Source organism: Amblyomma maculatum, chromosome 5 (assembly GCF_055883805.1).
Source record: "Amblyomma maculatum isolate TAMU_Amacu chromosome 5, ASM5588380v1, whole genome shotgun sequence".
In the NCBI taxonomy this organism is placed as follows: domain Eukaryota; kingdom Metazoa; phylum Arthropoda; class Arachnida; order Ixodida; family Ixodidae; genus Amblyomma; species Amblyomma maculatum.
Window position 1 is genome coordinate 54886871 of NC_139348.1, and position 15319 is coordinate 54902189.

Consider the following 15319-nt stretch of genomic DNA (forward strand, 5'->3'; position numbering starts at 1 on the left):
GCGCAACAAGCGGCCAACGAAGATTTCGCGCGCCGAACGTGAAATAAACTTCGGCACAACAACGGAGTGGCTGAAAAGGCGGTGCGTCTTGTGTGACGTGTCAGCAGTGCAGTGCTTCGCCGTTAAGGGCTCCTACGGAATCGCTGCCAGACGACAGGACAACACGAGCGGACCCCTTCAAGGCGGGCAGCATTGACTATGTAGGACCATTCCTTGCAAAGAACAACCCTTACAAAAATGTCTATGATCACTTTATGCAATGTCTTTAGACAATATGATCATAGAAGCTATCGACCATCAAAAGAAAGTCTTTAGAACACGTATGATCTATGTATGATCTCCCTTCCGACAATTGGCCACCGTGATTGAATAGAATGTATTTACATAGAACGTATTTATACCTCCTATGATTAGCCTATTGATAGCGTACATGGACACTGTAACGACTGTGTTCCGATAATTGGCCACCGTTATTTTAAAGAATCGTGTTCATACAAAGTATTAATGCCTTGTGTTATGCTAACTATATTTCAAGTGTCCAATAATAACGTGTATTTTACTCACTATTCACATGCATGTAATATTTCGTGAAAAGTGAGAGTGGCGAAAGAAACAGATGCAAATTCATACCTTCTTTTATTGCACAAACCCTTGACACAGAAACACTTCGTTTCCGACGGCAACGACATTGTGTGTTTGATGTACCAGCCATATCAAAATTTATCTTGGCGTCACCTAGAAAAGAAATATACATGCTCAAAATTTTTCTGCCAATTTCGGACGCTTTGTGCTAGCATCACACACATCTCTCTTCACTCAGATGCCTGTTTTTCCTCAAAATATGCTAACTGGTTTCCAACCACTTTCTGTACAAACTAGTACCTGCAAAACACCCTCAGGAGATAGAGACTATTGCTGTGTTTAGTTGTATTCCTTTTGATCCTCTATATCATTCGACATTAGTTTATCACAATAGGGGCCCAGGAAACAAAGGAGTGAAATTTACACGCCAGTAAGCTTGGTCATCAGATACTCTCTCCTCTGCTATTTGCTGCATCAAGCAAATACACATGTTGAGCGGCAACGTATCAGTATGTATACATACATTTTGGTGCATGCTACCAGCAAGTGATGCCACTATGCCTGTTTGCTCCCATTTTTCCTGAGTGATGGCTATGTTTGCCATAGCAGATGACACACACACATAAGTAATTACTGAAGGAGACCAGCTACACCAAGCACCTAGGGGATACAATAGCGACAATAGGGAATGATGAAGTATATTATAGTTAGCCTACAATATGCAGTCACACATACTTTTTGCTACATATGCAGGTAACAAGTCTCAATAGTGTATTCCCAGAGAGTAAGACAATAAGAAAGTGCCACTCATGCCCATCTTTTCCTTTCAAGAGCTTGTCACCAAGGTAAAACCTTTATCACATATGAAAGCAAAATTTAGAATACCTTTCTTTTATAAGAAGTCCACATGGATGCTGCTACGTCCCACTGCTACTTGTCCAGGAAGTCAGGTTGCCTTGTTACTTGTCGGCCCAGACCACGGCAACAGGGTGTCTCCAGATATGGTCGAATGAAGCAACAAGAGGACTGCATGTACATATGAGAACACTAGTCAGAACAGCAGGAAGAAAGATTTTTTGAATAATAAAGGAAAAGTCAAATGCACAAGTAAAAGAAACATAGGAGGAGTATTTCATATGGTTGCTGAGTGACAGCATGAAAAGCCCAGAATTGAAAACGCAATGCTCCACTGAGGAAAATTACATAATCATAAAATACATAAATACATAATAATCTAGGTAATCTCAGGAATAGTGGCAAGTCTTATGTAGGCACTATCTTTTGGAGATACGTGGAAAGACAAGTCATATGGGGTGGTAAAAAATGACTGGTTTGGTTTATGTGGTTTAACATCCCAAAGCAACCCAGGCTATGAGAGATGCTGTAGGGGAGGACTTCAGAGCGTTTGACGAGCTGGGGCTCTTTAACGTGCACTGACATCGCACAGGACATGAATGCCTTTTTGCTTCAATTTTGAGCTTACTGCTGAACTGGTCGTACTCAAAATAGGTTGGCGCTACTTTTATTTAAATTTAGACAAGGTCCTTTTGAGGATACAAGACTTGCATGTGTCCCAGACACATTCAGGGAGACACGTTGGCCCTGTACAAAGTCTTAAAACGTGGAGAGCTTGTCTCATTAAAACCCACCCGGCCCCACATAATCACTTTTTGGTACCTAATATTGCCTGCTTTGGCTCGTCAATAGTAGGCTACCGAGATTTAGAATGACTTTTTGTAATAAAATGAACAGAAATCATTTAACTAGCCATGTACAGGAGACAATGCATGTACTAAAGCAGAGCTGCACAGATTTAAGAGCCTTAAAAGCTCTAGCAAAACACCCTTCTTGTCACATTTGCCTTTTCACAAACACTACAGGCTGGCCGAGAGCTAGCTTAGGTACAATACCTCTAATTATCGCATTCAAACTGATCACTTTTTCAAATACATTGATAAACACAGGTACACATGGCTGAGCTTTCAAAACATCATCTGTTGGACAAAACCCTCATTATACTCTTGGATAGGTCTGATAAGATTAGCATGGCGAACAGCCATTCGGCGCTTCCATGCGCTATGCAAGCTTAATAGCCTTATCATATCTTACAGAACACTGTTGTAATTTTCAACACCTGAGAACCAAATTCCATGGGGGTTTAAAGGGACACCTTTGAGCAAAGTTCACTGTAGGATATTGCCCCCCAAAAACCCAATCAACAATAACACATGTTCGACAGCCTCTGGCTTTCTGCACAAAATACAGTTCACACCCCATGGCAGAAAGATCTCTCTCTGCCATCTATGTCTATCCAGGCAGAACCCAAACATGCAATTTAAAAAGATTTTTAGCAGGTTGTAAAGGCATTCGTTTTACATGTTAGAATGCATTATTATTTGATAAACACAAAAGGGCCGCCACACTGATACTTCCCTTCGTCTTGCAGCCCACTCCTTCTGTAACAAGCCCCCTCATGTTTGCAGAACTCAAAAACGCACAAAACAGAAAATGTTCTCCAACAGATAAATATAAACATATTACTTTTGTTATTGCTAGTAACTATTTGGCTCTAGGGTTAACGATGTATTTTTTTAGGTTGTGAATAAAATGAGTTCGGAAGTTAATTGCAAATCTTGGTGACTAGCAAGAAAGTAAATATTTGTGTATATGTTGCTTTGAGCAAAGTAAAGTTCTCATTTAGTCACAGAAAAACAGAATACCACTTGAACGAACGTCACTTCGACGATGTATTCAGTTGTACGAACTTTATTAAATCCCCCCCTGAAGCTCTATTGAACACTATGCAAACGCACTTCATTTTAACAAACTTTAGTTATTGCTCATTTCAGTTCAACGAACCTTTTCCGCGGTGCTATCCTGTGTCTTCAAAGTCATACTGAGCGCTTAAAAAAGCACAGTCTGCACTCTTTGTAGCATATTTTTATGTTAAGAACCACTCTTCATTATCGCGTGAAGAAAAGTGGCCGTTATTTAGCTTTAAAGTGAATTGGCTGCCTAAACTAGCTTGTAACCAGATGAATCCATAGCTGTCTGCACGCTTAATTAGCTGTACAGTCATAGCCAGTCAAAGCCAGATCTTCAGCCCTACCAGGCCCTTTAGCTCCAAGAATTGCAAATGTGTGCATTTTGGTTAACCATGATCTGCTTGGAGAAAATGAAAGCCTTGTCTCCTCAGCAGGCCGTTGTGATAGGCAAGATTCTCAGGAGCTTGCACAGTAATCGAGTTCAAAACCACTGTAGTCCTTTCAAAAGTGCTGCAAAAGGTTACGCATTCTTCACTTGCAAATCAGCGCAGTGACAAATAAATGGGCTCAGATAAGATTTGAACAACCTAAAAATCTGTGACAGATTTTCTCTTCTTGGGCTCCAAGATTACCTCGGAAGGAGACTGTAGCCATGAAATTAGGAGACGCCTGCTTCTGGGCAAGAGAGCAATGTTAGCCTTGACCGCCTAGTAAAGAGCAGAGACATTAATTAGTCTGCCAACCAAGATCCGTATAACTCGTGCTATGGTCTTTCCAGTTGTGATGTATGGATGCGAGAGTTGGACTGTGAAAAAGGCTGACCGCCGAAGAATTGACGCGTTTGAATTGTGGTGCTGGCGAAGACTCTTGAGAGTTCCTTGGACTGCCAGAAGATCAAATCAGTCGATATTGTCGACCACAAACCCTGGCTGTTCATTGGAGGGTCAAATTCTAAAGTTAAAGCTCAGCTACTTTGGTCATCTGATGAGAAGAGAGGAGTTGCTGGAGAAAGATTTGATGTTGGGAAAGGTTGAGGGTCGCTGGAGAAGGGGTAGGCAGCGAACGCGATGGTTAGATGGTATCCTCGAGGCGCTGCAGATGAAGTTATGTAATGTTAGGAAGATAGTGAGAGACCGGAAAGCGTGGCGTGACATGGTCCATAGGGTCACGAAGAGTCGGACACGACTGAACTGAATATTTCTTGAAGCTAATGGAAACAATCTTCCACGCATTTATTTCAGTCCAATGAAATTTCATTTCAACAAACTTTTTCCTAAGGTACCTTGAACTTTGTTCAAGTGAAACATCACTGTATGTGTACATATGCTGAGGCAGTCTAAATAAACAGTAACTAAATGTCAGCATGAACATGCACACATATGCACAGTGCAGTCAGCTATATTATGACACCATGTTTGTCACTGAGCTATTAAAACACAGGTTTACTCAATTTTGCCTCAACTAGAAATAGTAGGTACTACTTCAATAAAACAGCTAAGTATATCTCCTGTTTTAAAGCTCTGAAGAGGCCATGAAAACTTTTCTTTAGTGCAGACCATGAGCAAGATTCACCAACATGTCAGTCGCGCTAAAAACACAGCAAGAATGATTTAACAACACCGAGCTGGTTTCAAGCTTTGCTTTAATGAAGCCTCTTACACATCCACCCTTTATACTCTCAAAAGGAAACAATAAATGCAAAGCATGAACCAGTAAAAATTATACAGTTATAAAGCAAACACATCAATGCAAAAAACATGAGCATGTGATACCTACCAATTCAATGTCTCCTTTACAGGAAGGATGCTTTAGGGCAGGGCACCCATGGCTGATAGAATAAACTGCCTCAACAGATTCATGACGCTGTCTGCTTCATATTCAGGCAGCACTCCCTCGATGGCAGATGAAATCTGCTGCAAAAGCAGTGTGACAATACAATTGCATCAGCTGGACTGCAAGCATTATTGCCAAACAAGCCGTAAATGCAGTAAAAAAAAGACTTCATTAAATCCATGCTTCTCAAAACCCATAACATACCATTACTTTCCCTACACTCCTAAAGAAAAGCTGTCTCAGAAAATGAATTCCTAGCAGCTCTAGGTCACATGCCATAAGTTACCAAAAAACTCGATCCTATCATCTGTTTCAATTCTGACCCTTGTCAGCAATGTCAAACATTAATAAACGAAGAACTTCCATAGTTGAAATTCACTTTTCAAAATATGCTGTTTCTCTGTGAAGCTTAAAGGTTCTTAGAAATTAAACAAAACAGAAGACTAAGTTTGAAAGCTCTAATCGCTTAATTCACAGCCAATTGTTAGCTTGACCCACATAACTTGCCACGCCTCCGTTAAAAAAAAAAAGAAAAAGAACACTGGACCTGTACTAAAATAATACGTACTGACCTACTAAGGATATAAATATAACTATTACTGCGTTGAAGTCTGCGAATTGTTATAAATAAAATTATATATCACCCCCCCCCCCCCCCCCCAATCTGTGCTTACTCTAAAGGAAAGCTTAAAAACCTAATTTTACGCGGAAAGTCGTTGCTTATGGACTGTTCTAATAAAGCGGTAACCGCATGAGGCGACAACCCCTAGCGATCCGTCGCAACGCCTGTCGTTGTCGCTGGTGCATACCGCACGGAGCGACGGCGCTCAGCGACAGAAGCGCGTTTTCAGCGTTGCTCTGTTACCGCCGCCTCGTCATTCGGTCAAGGGGAATGCAATCACGCTATATCCCATTTTCAACACTAAACAGCATGAAGTACGATAAAACACTGATGAAATTTCTTGTAACGCATCGTATTTTAAAGGATCACAGGGCAGCGGTGCGTTACTATACACTGCGATGCCGACTTGCATTGCAAGCAGCGACTTTCTCCTGCTCCTTTCGGAAATTAACAATATCAAGCCACGCTAACCTTTTTCTTTCTTTTATTACCCTTCCAAGCTTTTACTGAATTATCTCGATGCACTCATATATATACACGGATCAGACGAAGTGAGCGCGTGAAGGCACCAGGTTCTTCGCCCAAACCGGACTAGGAAAACTAACTTTACACGCAATAAAAAGAAAGCCAGAACGGAAGTTGAGCACCCTAAAGCCCTCTGCGATTGGCTGCCTCGCGAGCTGCTTCCGGGCGACACGCGAAATTTTCTAAAAACCCAGAAACCGAGCGACGGCGACGAGCGGCAATGCTTTGGCGGCCCTCAGCCCGTCGCGCGACGGCGTCGCGCGGCATGTCGCCGCGTCATGCGGTTAGCGCTTTAACCTCGAATTACCGGCTCCATGTGCAAATAGCTCAACGAAGAAACGCTATAAATAAAACAGATAGGTAGCGAGCGATCGCACACATCTGATGGAATTTAAAAATGACAGGTTTTATACGTCTACATAGCTTTTACGCAGTACAAGGCCTCTCTCAATATTTGAAATTTGACGGTTATGGCTGCGAGGCCAAGCGGTTGTTTACCTTTGAAGAATTAGTAATAACTCCGCAAAAAAACGCCTTAAAGATCTGAACTATGTTGCAAAATGATCGGAAAGAGGCCGCGGACAATCGAGGATCACTTTTTAAAACCTAACTAGGTGATAAAAACGCTAAACAATGAAAAATATTCCTAGAGCATTGGGCGTGCAGTATGCAGCAAAGTAAAAAATGGGTAAACGCTTGTAATGTAAAAACTGCTCACTTCTGAAACACAAAATTTTCAGCGAGTATGCGCAAAGCGTTTATAAGAAAGGAATGAAAAAGTTTGTCAACTTACATTGAAGATTTCTGGCAGAAAGAACTATTTTCCACGCTCGACGTCGCCACACAACCAAACGCCGCCTCTCAGTCGTGCGCAATCACGTGACACATGAAGCTGCATCACGTGTTTTGTGGAGTTCGCTTTCTTTCTTTCTTTCTTTCTTTCTTTCTTTTTTTTTTCCAGTCGCGCTGCCACGCCGCGCTGCTCCATCACGTGTCTTGTGGAGTTCCCTTTCTTTTCTTTTTTTTTTTCCAGTCGCGCTGTCGCGCCGCGCTGCTCAGACGAAAGGCGGGATTAGTGGAACGCCGAGCGAGCGTCAGTTCTGTGCGTTCGCTATCTTGTGCGTTCGTTCTTTTTCTTCCGGTGGTTTTGTGGGTTGGCTGGTATTCGAGGCGACGCAGAGACTCGGAGTGGCGAGCCCACTTCAGCGATCGTGTGTTTGCTTCCTTCATTGTAATGAAAACTTGAGTTCTTACCGTATGCGGAGCCGCACATATTGAGTGCCTGCGCATAGTTATTTGCACGCACGCGCGCTCACACACACATGCAGCTTTGCAGAGGCGAAAAAGAAATAGCTCTCAAGACTGAGAGCATCATACATTTGTGCTAAGTAAACACTAAAAACTGATTGCTGATTTCGTTACTGTTACTCGGAGACAACTTTGCTCTGTGAATATTTTGTGAAACTTTAAACCCATCTTTTTTGCTGTATTGATGACATCACTGCGGTAATACCGTGAAATTGCGCTGTTATTCGGTGAACACATATCTGTTTTCCTTTTCTTTCCTTTTTTTGCTTTTGCTGCTGTTCATCTCTGTAATGTCTGCAATGTTTATGCCTGTGTTTATGCCTGTAATGTGTTCCATGTAAACTAGCTTCCTGTTGAGCTGTCACCTGCTGATGTTTGCGAGGGTCCTCGGCACTCTTAAGCAGTGTGCAACTGCTTTCTCGGTGAGGTGCCCCCTCCCCCCCCCCCCCCCATCCTCTGGATTTGAAAACAAAAAATTGGTTGATTAATTGATTGATTGAAGGGCGCGCAAATGAAGCCGTCACAGGTTTGATACCGCGCGCTGTCTACGTTGGCTAGCCTGCCCGCTTCTCCTTTCATACCTCCCGCACTTCTAGGAAAAAAAAAAGAATGCGTGCGTGCGTGCGCACTGCTGTGTGCTTTGCTCGCAGGGCGGCTAGACGCCCCCCCTCCTCCAGCTCGAAGCCGCGCTCTGATGGCCAAGCGCCTCCTTGCATCCTTCCCGCGCATTGGATTTGAAGGACAGCTTCCAGCCAACCTCTCGAGAGGGTGGTTGCAACTAGAACTAGCATAACGTTCCCAATGGATCACAGCGGAAGGATGAATATGTTCAGCTACAGCTGGTCGATATTCCGTGGTTCGGGTCAAGTGCGTGTTAATTGTGCCGTAAGGGCGCTTAATTGATTTACAGAGGTCGGTGCCGCGGACCGCAGGTTGCGCGCTGATATAGTTCACGAGGCTGCATGAACGCTATGCGAAGGCTGCGAGCGAATATGCGTGTTTCTGCTGACGCATTCTGTGCCGTTGTGTGTGTTAGTTCGCCGCCCCCCCCCCTCCCCAGCCGCCGCGCCTTCTCCCCCCCCCCCCTCTTCCCTTACCATTAGCGCGCTTCCTTACCCTACCCTTGCCCTAAGCTCGCACCTCACCCAGACACCATCTCCAGCAAAAACAAACAAAAGCAGAACCTGTAGAGCGCTCGCTCGATTGACGCACATGTCCAAAGGCTGCTGGGTGGTGTCGGATAACCTCCGCGAGCGAAACATACGATGCGCGCGGTCAGGAACAGATGGGCTAAGATATGGCCGCTGCCTTGACGGGAGCGGCGGCGCAGAAGTGAATAAGAGAATAAGACAATCGCTAACATACTGAGCGCGGCGAGAGAAAATGGCGGCGGGCGCCGATTTGTTTTCATAAGTGGTGGACAGGAGCGTATGCTATGCACAGCGGGGTGGCTCGGATGCGTCTGGGAGCACACTTCTAAACACGATCGGGTCGATAAAAAGTAAAAATACAAATTCATTTTTTTTTTCGGATGAAAATTTGGTCCTTGCCAGGGAAATGCACCCTCCATTTTCCAGTAATTTCGGCGCGTGAGAAGGAAAGCGGAGAAGAGGGGGGGGGGGCTCGTTCTGTAGCTTACTGTACATGTGCATATACCCAATCATTGTGTGTATGCCAATATATAATTCTAAAGTTTCGCCCATATAGCTTCTGAGGGATGAGCTACGTGGATCCGAGAGTCCAGGGCGTGCGTCTCAGCATCGCGTGATGTAACCCGACAACACCCACAGCGCGCATTCTCCACTGTAAAGTCGGCGGCGCGGTGCGTTTACCTTCCATTTGTGATGTTTTTGTATTTAATTGTGCGAGCGAGCTTGATAAAAGGACTCAGTGCGTCCTCAACAAGAGCGGACGCTTGACTAAGAAATGCGCGATGAAGAAAGAGCGAAATTGTAACCAGTTAAATTTTCAAATTATAACCTTATAAGTTTTATCTATAATTCATGCAAATTGATCGTATCAATTTTCCATTTCCATTTCTTTTTAACAGATGCTATTCATAATAAAAAATGTAATTCAAATATGAGTTGCAATGAATAGCATTCACTCGGTCAGTTAATACTATATACTTTCGATCTGAACATTTTTTCTGACATGCTAAATTGCTTCAGTATATTTTATTAGCTGTGTATGAGTGGTATAACCAGAAATAATTTTCGAGGGCGTTATACGGCATCGATAAAAAAAATTGCAAAAAGGCCGAAAGAAGGAGTTCAAAAACTTTCGGAAGGGTTTCTGACATCGAAACAGAGCACTGGCTACGCCCCTGCTGTATATTGATAGGAGTATATACAGAGAAGTATATTCACCTAACAACTTGCTATGTACAAACTTTATATGAACTGATTTAAATACACAAAAGTAACAGTGTATGAACTTCGTATTTACACATGTTCATACAGATTAAAAGTACGTACAATATTGATAGAGTCAATAAGGTGTTAATACAGATTCTAAAGACTGTTCACGACCATTTTTGTAAGGGAATAAAGGCATGTGCAAAGCCTACACAGTATTGTTTGCATGTGCGTTCACGCGATTTGGCCACCCTCCTATGCGAAGTCGAAGCCGCCGTAAATTCTCGGCCGCTGATATATGTGTACAACAAGATAGGAGAGGGAGAACACTTTTCATGCTATCCAGCTTCCTCTTTAGAAGGCAGCTAAGGACACTGCCGACAGCGTATGGAGAGCCACCCGCTTCGACTCCTGGGGTGTTTCGCTAATTTTGGCGACAAAAGAAAAGATTCCAGAACCATTTCTGGAAAGCTTGGCGAGCGAGGTGCCTCTGCTTACACGACGAACCAAACGCACTCTCCCTCGCCTAAAGTGGAAAAGCTGGTTCTTGCCCGAGAGCGCCTTAAGGAAGCTGGGTAAACTGGAAAGAGGGTTCTACGGTAGAGACAACAAAGTGAGTTCGTTCGAAGTAAGGATGTGAAGCGGCTCCATGTGCAGAAGACCGGTACAGCTTGTGTATCCTCTAAAGATCTAGGGCGAGATCCAGCAGCGGTTCCGTTCAGGAACTATTCGCTTTGGGGATGACGTCAAATCTACGTCAGCAAGGGAAGGCCAGCGCGTCAGGAGGAAAATGGAAAAGACATCGGCCAATCGGCGAGCGCGGTGGCATGCGTCGATTTGCGTCACGGCTGTTCGGATTTTTCGGAGCCATATACTAGATAAAAGTCGCTGCAGGCATGAATTACATATAACAACTTTATAGTAACAATTGATATTTACATGAAAGTTGCATTATGCCTGAGATATCTCAGTAAACAACTGCTGCAACCTTTTCTTGGCTCACGTTTTCTTTTTTGGCCGCTAGACGTGCGGTATGGCATCGCCTGCTGCTGCTTTGCGCGTGCGTGGTAATAATCCAAACTTTTCTGGCAAAAGCTTTGAAATGATGCAAGCGGACCACCGGCCTCTAGGCGCTCATGTTTCACAGCAGCAGCGCCTTATTTTAGTAGAGTGCATGGAACAGCATCCGTGCCTCGTAAAAGGATCGTCGGCGCTGGCGCCAGAGGTTACGAAGGCAACCAAGACGCAGAGGTGGCGCGAGCTCACCGCTGCTCTGAACGCCGAGAGGCCTGGAACGAAAACCGTCGAGCAGTGGCGGAATTACTGGAAAAAAGAGGTGTACAATTCTCGTCATGTACAGCCGTTGTGGCAGCTGAACACAGGTAAGCTCTTGATCGGGTATGTACTTGTGCTGTTGTGCAACAATTCAGCGCTTGTTTATATCTAGGGACACGGGCGGCGGCCGTTTGTCGTGCCTTCGGGATCGCTTCCTCTTCCTTGTTGGCCGCTCAAGCACGTTGGGTGTATGCGACATTGATGACGAGCTATTCTTGAGTTTGAATAAACAAAATTAAACAAAAAGAAATACAAAAGTGTACCATTCACCCAATACTTATTATCCCCAACATAATGAACAGCTGGCGTTTCCGCGAATTGCATTGAGCGATGTCATGAGAGAATACTAAATAAATTATCTGCTCAGAACGGCCAGAGGGATATAAGCCTGTAGTGCTTCAAAATATGTTAAATACCTTGAACATTCGTGGACATCCTGAAGTTCTCTTCAATCTTTCCTGCGTGCTCCTTTTATTTTTGCTTAACTGCAACACGTTACTCTTTGAGATCATTCATGTTGAGAGAAATGACTCATGAACCGCTTTCCCAGTATTCGCTGGGATATTTTTTGCGTATTCAAGAGCGGAGTACGCCACCGCTTTCGTTTTGTTTTCATTTGAACGTAATAATCGTCTTTTATGTAATCAGAGATTATGTAATTTTTCGTAATTGCATAGTCATTCCGCCCCATGCGCTTGTTATAGCAACGGGCCGATCTTACGCACATTGCCCAGTGCCGCACCAGCAAAGTGGAATTGAGGGGCCCCATCTCCAAGACTTAAAACTGCATCGTACCAGAGCGAAACATGCCATAAAAAAAAGCTTTCTGCGTGACCAATGGGGAGCCTATGTTTTGTTATTTGTAGAACAGAGACCGAGGGAGCGCCCCAGGTCGTCTGACGAGCTTAAAGCTGCAGAAATTCGCCCAATTGCTCATGTTGCCGTTGACGGAAGCCTCGTCACTACTGACCACCTGAATCCAGTGGTCACTGGCTGCTTCCGCGACTCGGAGTTGGCGTCGGCAGTTACAGCGAGCAGAAAGAATTGCATTGCACTGGCGGCAAAAATGCTCGGCCCAACTTTAAGAGATGATTTTCTGAAAGACATGACTAATGCGCAGGATTTGCTCATTGTGGATGACAGTACAGAAGTGTCATACACGAAGGAACTAGCTGTCCTGGCGGGTTTCTTTTCTAGCAGCAAAAGTGATTTCGTCGCAGCTTTTCTCGGCCTTGACAGTGACTGATGCATCTGCGGAAGGACTGTTTTGTCAGTTAAAGATGCTGTTGTCTGATAGCAAACTTAATACCAAATGCTGAGTGAGTCTCGGGACAGATGGGGCAAGTGCTATGTGTGCGCAGAATAACATCCCTTGTAAAAAAACTAAGGTGGAAAATGCACGACTTGTGCTTGTAAAGTGTGTGTGCCATTCACTACAGCTGCCCTGTAACGAGGATATTGATGTGCTATCCCTCCCACATTGACTACCTTGTGCGCGAAACTTTAACTTGGTTTGCACATTCTCCAGAAAAGCAGCAAGGTTACAAGGAAACATACGCCGCCATTACTTCGAGTGATGCACCCGAATAAGCTGGTAGGCGTCTACAAGATGACTGAGCATTGCACCTGCATTGTGATTATTCTCGAACTAGTCGGCTGCACTGCAAGCGCACTTTGAAGCGGGGCAAATTAAGGAGCGCAGCTGTGCAGCAAGAGTACTAAGCGATATGCACAGTGATCAGCAAAATTTGCTTTTTGTCAAATTTCTGAGCCCAATCATCGAGAAATATGAGCGAATGAACAAACTCTTTTTTTGTGGGAGGGCGCGGACCTTGTCAGGCGAAGTGATCAACAGATTTCCTTTGTGAAGACGGTAATGGCAAGAGTAATGCATGACTATACACAGAGCCTGGCAACACTGAGTGGGAGCAACACAATTTACATGTCAGGGCATGTGGCATCCCTAGTGAAAAAGACCCATATGATTTTCATATAGGCCACATATGAATTCATATAGGCCGCATATCTATTGATATGGGGCCAAATTCACACCATATGAGGGATATAGGACTAGGTGCAGTTTATATTAGCAAGTGGTATGGGGCGTTGTGTGCCCCATATTGTGCCCATATGCTTTGCAGGACATATGGATCATGTGGGCACGGGGAATATGGGTGCAGAGTTCATATGGGTGCCCATATATCAGCCAAATGTCTATCATCAATGGGTTATTTGTTGTATTATGGTAAAATTGTACATCCCCTGGGCATCCATATGTAAATAACAGAGTACCTTCATCTATGACAAGGTGTCAAAATCACTCAAGCTTATCAAAACATACTACACAGTGATGTTATAATTTATTACTGCACTGTTACATGAAGAAAACAGTGGAGCAATTAATAATAAAGTAGTTACAGGCATGGTTGCTCAATCATAAAATACTAAAATTCATTCTTGAATTGATGGTGTTTTTGGATGCTTGACAATGGCCAAAAGCAGTTGCATTCTGTTTATGTGCAAGGAACATGGCTTGAAGAAAACTGTTCATTTGGTGGAATAAAGTATGTCATTGCACTTTATGTACCATTATTAAAAATATACATAGCACAACATTTCAATAATCCAATTCCTTTCTGAGATCAAGAGAAATATTCGGCTTCCACATTAGTACGTAATCATTAAAAGCAGAAATCTGCACGTATGCAACTCAAATATGGACAATTGTCATTATTGGACAATTACCAGTGCTTTATTAAACAGCAGCTAATGCTAAGATATAAAGTACGCAGCTAGAGCATGCATCGGATATACACATCACACATCATCATCATCATCATCATCAGCCTGATTATATCCACTGCAGGGCGAAGGCCTCTCCCATATTTCTCCACTTAACCCGGTTCTGTGCTAGCTGCATCCACTTAACCCCTGCGAACTTCTTAATCTCATCCGCCCACCTAACTTTCTGCAGCCCCCTGCTACGCTTTCTTTCCCTTGGAATCCAGTTTGTTACCCTCAGCGACCATCGGTTATCCTCTCTTCGCACTACATGTCCTGCCCATGTCCATTTCTTCTTAATTTCCACTAGAATTTCCACATCACACATACAGTAAAGAAAGGTCAGAAGGAAACAAACTTTCCTGGACTGCAATAAAAAAATAATTATTGTTCTAATTACTGCACTGCACGATATTTCAATATGATAAAAATTTAGCACTGCATTTTTACACATTGAGCAAAATTGACTGAAAACATCTGCACATTATTTTAACAACAAACAAAAAGACAGCACTTTACTTTTATTTTTATTGCTTCAGTTCTGTACTTATACTAAGTAGGCAATCTGCAAAGCGCAGTCATATATACAATACTGACTCATGAGCACTTAACAGAAAAGTTAGTTTTAGCTACAGCTTCCACGAGTTTTCATCCCGCGGGACTATATTTTGCAATCGACAGAAAGCATTAAAACAATGCAGACGTGCACCTTGTCTGTGCATGTAAATTAGATTAAAAGACGAAGTAAGAACTTCAACGCCCGATAATAGAATAAAACAAACAAATATTTTAAATAGTAGAAATAATATATGACACTGAAGGAGGTGAGAACTTATGCTCGCGAAAAAAATGGTCGCTATATCACACAATGGGTCTATTTATTGCAGGCCACTTTTTACAAATTATGTGCACCTAAATGTTACTATCGCATCATACATACTGTAATGTTGCTGTGAGGAATAACAGCATTATTGCTTTGTACAAAATGAGAATTATCAAAATAGAAAAGCACCAGGAATGCTGTAAAAGCTCCGCAACATGACATATTTTACGTTCTACCTCTCAGGGACTTCCAACTGAATTATGTACAGGAAGTTCAGTTCTTGGATCTGTACAGAAGGGAATCCCCGTGATTTCTAACTGGCAAATTGCCAGAGAGCTTTCTGAATGGAAGTCACTAGTTTCCAGCATGACGTGACACGTTGCAACAA

General features: G+C 43.3%; 1 long non-coding RNA gene across 3 annotated transcripts; it reads right to left on the minus strand.

The window, feature by feature from the left end:
* Positions 1 to 231: 231 nt before the first annotated feature.
* Positions 232 to 7258, minus strand: LOC146188337 (uncharacterized). 3 transcript variants are annotated; one of them, XR_014707520.1, is made up of 4 exons: positions 7121 to 7258; positions 5124 to 5260; positions 1468 to 1608; positions 232 to 735 (listed from the first exon to the last, which is right to left on the minus strand). It is a non-coding gene; the product is annotated as an uncharacterized LOC146188337 (long non-coding RNA). The 3 variants fall into 3 exon arrangements; XR_014707519.1 differs by lacking the exon at positions 232 to 735 and adding an exon at positions 787 to 1242; XR_014707518.1 differs by lacking the exon at positions 232 to 735 and having other exon boundaries at positions 1342 to 1608; positions 7121 to 7214.
* Positions 7259 to 15319: the final 8061 nt, after the last annotated feature.